Genomic DNA, 4,909 nt, shown 5'->3' on the forward strand with positions numbered 1-4,909 from the left:
GGACCCCTGAGGCTGAAAGGGTCCTATCCTCCATCGGACCCCTGAGGCTGAAAGGTTCCTAGCCTCCATCTGACCCCTGAGGCTGGAGAGTCGAGCTGACGCCTGTGAAGGCTCAGCTTTTCAGCGGGCAGCTGAAGGATCATTGAATGCAAAGAGAACAGAATCAGAACCAGAACTGTTTTCATCACTTAATTCAACACATTCTCATGGTCCACTTGGAAATGTTCCGGAAATATTTTCTGTTGATCCTAAAAAACTGTCCTGAAAGGTTCCCTTCACCTAACACTGAATAAGGTTCTCAGAACCGGAACACGCTTCTGGTATGAACCAAGCAGAGGTCTACTCCTGCTGTCCTGCAGTATTGGACCATCAGAACTAGGGATGGGAATCGAAAACCGGTTCCTGGTCGGAACCGGTTCTGTGTGTTCCAATTCCATGGCAACATTTGGCAGCTCGCCTAACGGTTCTCTTAATGCTTCCAGGCAGTACGACGTGACCAGGCGTAAGTCTAGAAAAGCAAAACAAAAGTGGTCAAACCGATCAAAAGTTGGAAGAGAAAGATGGCAACAAGGCGCTTTGCAATCATTGCAATAACATCCGCGGGAGGAAATGCATCCAACATGCAGAAACACCTGCGCTCACTACATGGCGTAGATTTTAACAAATGCCGTGTTTCTGATGCTTCCAGACAGAAGCTAAAGTTACGACCAGCATGGAAGGAAACTCTGGTGGTTAGTAGCTAGTTTTCTATCACTGGCTGAGCTTAATGTGGTTCCTAGTAAATCAGAGGCCATTTCTGGAAATAAACCAGTTTCCTTCCTCTCTTTGGGGTTATTAAGGGAGGGTGCCTTCCTCGTTAACCCAGCCCTTCATTTCTAGCATTTTTAATTAGAACTACTGGTAGCTGGAATTCTTACATGATTCTATCTATTGCAATGGATGCAACGAAACATGCTACCAAGTTCCTCTGCAGCTCAGGGAGCCAGAGAAAGGTGGCGCTCATGTATTTAAATCAGGGGGAGGTGAGTTTATTTCCAGAAATTTAAAGTAATGCTTTTCCATTAAACAGAAGCCTTCTCCATTAGAATTAGACGACTGTGAGGAGACGGGCAGCCTGGCTGGATCAGAGGCTGCAGCTCCCGTTCACTGCCTTCGGTTTTTACCATCCAGAACCAGATGTTTTCTCTTCTGGTACAGAGCAGGTTGAAGCCGGAAAGATCTTTTCTGGAAAAGTTGATTCCTGAAGAAGCAAGATGATCCTGCCTGCTCCTCCTCTCCACAGGGGAACTCAGGACCAACAGAAGATCATCCACCCCAAGGCCTGGAAGAGAAAATCCCTCCAGGCAAAAGTCAGGAAGGATGAAACACCATACAGTTGGAACCTGCTCAGGTTCCAAGGATGTCAAGCGGCACTCGACCAATCAGTGACGGTTTCATTGACGGACCAATGAGAGGAGAGTCTTCATCCTTCATGTTGTGTCGGTCAATGGCGTAACGACACAATAATAGGCCCCTAAGCAAGATTATCTGGGTGGGCCCTATATGAAGTTCAACACAATGAATGTAGAGTAAAGCGCTTTGGTCAAGTCTCCTGACTATAAGTACAGGCCATTTACCATTTACCACGTGTTGCGGTATAAACACGATTACTATCATCACTTAAACGATCTGTATTCAGGTTTTGTGTGTTTGAACAAAACAACATTTCCTTTAGTACAGCTCTATGACATTTTCATTCCTTAAAGTGCAGCAGTGATCAAATGTAAACAGTGTCAGAGAAAAAAAACATGGTGCAAAAACTGCACTGATGTGGTCAGTCTGATGCAGAGAATCTGTCGTGATTTAGAGGTTTTTTAACACTCACTTGTCTTTTTTTCATTTTTTTCTNGCTTTTCCATTAAACAGAAGCCTTCTCCATTAGAATTAGACGACTGTGAGGAGACGGGCAGCCTGGCTGGATCAGAGGCTGCAGCTCCCGTTCACTGCCTTCGGTTTTTACCATCCAGAACCAGATGTTTTCTCTTCTGGTACAGAGCAGGTTGAAGCCGGAAAGATCTTTTCTGGAAAAGTTGATTCCTGAAGAAGCAAGATGATCCTGCCTGCTCCTCCTCTCCACAGGGGAACTCAGGACCAACAGAAGATCATCCACCCCAAGGCCTGGAAGAGAAAATCCCTCCAGGCAAAAGTCAGGAAGGATGAAACACCATACAGTTGGAACCTGCTCAGGTTCCAAGGATGTCAAGCGGCACTCGACCAATCAGTGACGGTTTCATTGACGGACCAATGAGAGGAGAGTCTTCATCCTTCATGTTGTGTCGGTCAATGGCGTAACGACACAATAATAGGCCCCTAAGCAAGATTATCTGGGTGGGCCCTATATGAAGTTCAACACAATGAATGTAGAGTAAAGCGCTTTGGTCAAGTCTCCTGACTATAAGTACAGGCCATTTACCATTTACCACGTGTTGCGGTATAAACACGATTACTATCATCACTTAAACGATCTGTATTCAGGTTTTGTGTGTTTGAACAAAACAACATTTCCTTTAGTACAGCTCTATGACATTTTCATTCCTTAAAGTGCAGCAGTGATCAAATGTAAACAGTGTCAGAGAAAAAAAACATGGTGCAAAAACTGCACTGATGTGGTCAGTCTGATGCAGAGAATCTGTCGTGATTTAGAGGTTTTTTAACACTCACTTGTCTTTTTTTCATTTTTTTCTCATCAGTTCAACGGTCTGATGGCGGTGGGGAAGAAGCTGCTGCAGAACCTGCTGGTCCTGCATTGAATGCTGGGAAGCCTCTTCCCAGAGGGCAGCAGGGAGAACAGTCCATGGTGGGGGGGTGAGGGGTCATTGATGATGTCACGGGCTCGGGACACGCAGCGCTGGGATGAAATGTCTTTAATGGAGGGAAGAGGAGCCCCCATGATCCTCTCTGCTTTATAACCCAACACAAGTAATTAGCTCTTTGTCTTTTCTCATTTATTAATAAAAGCTGAACACAGATCATGGTTAAATCAAACCTGGCTTAGTTTAGGAGCAAACTGCAAATGGCAGTGGTGAAGTCTGGGCTCACGTTATATTTTTCCTTCTTACACCAAATGCTCTGCTGTTCAGTCCTGGTTCCCATGAATTCAGCTGCTGTTGGAGTGAAGGCCTGAAAAGTTCAGCTGAGAGCCTCTTCTGAGGGTCTGACTCAGCAGCCTGTTGGAAGCAGAGAATGTAACCCAGCAGTGATCAGCTGGAGGACAGGTGGTCGCATCAGAAACCAGAGAAACACAGAAAAATAAAACGACAACTAAAAAATCTGAGGAATGAAACTAAAAGATTGATAGAGGAGATAAAAAGCTGAACCAAACGGGACGAAACAAAGTTAAAGCCCAGATTCTGAAGCAGTCAGCAGCTGCAGGTTCTGCCAAAAGAGCTGAAGCTGTAGGTGTTCAGTGAGCACATTTAGCTGCTCAGTGGAAGGAAGCGAGCCCCTGCTGCGCTGCAGAGCCCCCGTTTAAAGAGCAGTGAAGTGGAAATGCCACAGGATGTTGTTAGCTCCTGATAGCACCAGTGGCACCTATAATTCAGGCGCCCCGACGAGCCTGAAAGCCTCCTGCAAAGGAAAGGAGGCGATTCTGTGCTGACACCTTCCATCCATATCTCAGCCTGCAGTTTAATGAGGGCATTAAAAGGCCTATTAATCTGTGCTAATGATGCTGCCTGGTTATCGCTCACAGAGCAGCCAGCCTTTCAGCACTAAACAAATCATCTTTATTGTCAGCTGCCACGCTGATGTGGGGCATTTTGTTAACATTTAGAAATTACTCTCAAGTTGATGGAGACGGTATCCATGGCAACGACACACAGCAGATATGAAGAGAAACAGGAAATGCTGTTTCCCAGTGAGTCTCTGTCCAGCTGGTGAGGACATCCTGCTCTGCTTGATGATGGACAGACTGCACAAAGAAGCAGGAAGCTGGATGGACCTGCTGTCTCCGTCCCCGGTCCATTTCCTGACCCCGTCTCTCAGGAGCCACCAGGAACCGGCCTGAAATGGTTCAGGCTGTGGTCAACAATAGAAACACCAATAAGTTTTTCATGAGAGTAAATTTGTTTGTTTGCAAATGATGATGCTGTAACCATCAGCCATGATGTCTGGCTGGATAAACACATGACCTCTGACCCCTGAATGAACCAAGAACCTGATGGAGTGAAAAGGTTTCTGACCTTAAAGCTCCTCCTGGTCTCTGTTGGCACATCAGGCCGCATGTGCTTCTGCAGACAGATTATGAATATTAATATTCAGGGAAGTTGTTTCTCACTCGTCCTCCACCTTCCACCTTCATTCTGCTCCCTCAGCGTTTGATCAGGCTCCCAGCAGGAGGTTATTGGCTGATAATGACGCTCCTTCCTTCCTCATAGACTCACACGGCTTCATGTTTGCCTCTCTGATTATGCTGCAGGGAGTGCTTTGCATGCCCGCCAGCAGCCTCGCCGTATTTTTAGAAAGGGAGTAGAGGACCCAGGTGCAGAGAAGGTATTGGAGGAGGCTCTCATGGAGCCACTTCAAATTAAACATGGTTTAGGGAGCGTCACTCTGTCAGGACTGTTCCATCAGCACCACTTCAAGGAGCCTCAGACTCCCACAGGCCTCATTATTCCCATCTTAGCAAAGACTGGAGCTTTTAGATAATTTCATGATGTTTTCTATTAAAGTAAACTACTCGGCTCAGTTTCATCCAGTTTGATAAAAAGGCAGCATCCAGTTTGCAGCAAGAAGCCGGTCAGTAAAGCGGTCTCTGATTTTAAAGATTTTACAGTCTTTTCTTTGAGCTAAAGGGAGCCAGTGGAAGGACCTCAGAACCGTGCTGATGTGATCTTGTCAGACCTCAGAACTTTGGACCCAGAATTTAGTT

Source organism: Cyprinodon variegatus, unplaced genomic scaffold (genome assembly GCF_000732505.1).
Source record: "Cyprinodon variegatus isolate N-32 unplaced genomic scaffold, C_variegatus-1.0 Scaffold1188, whole genome shotgun sequence".
Lineage (NCBI taxonomy): Eukaryota > Metazoa > Chordata > Actinopteri > Cyprinodontiformes > Cyprinodontidae > Cyprinodon > Cyprinodon variegatus.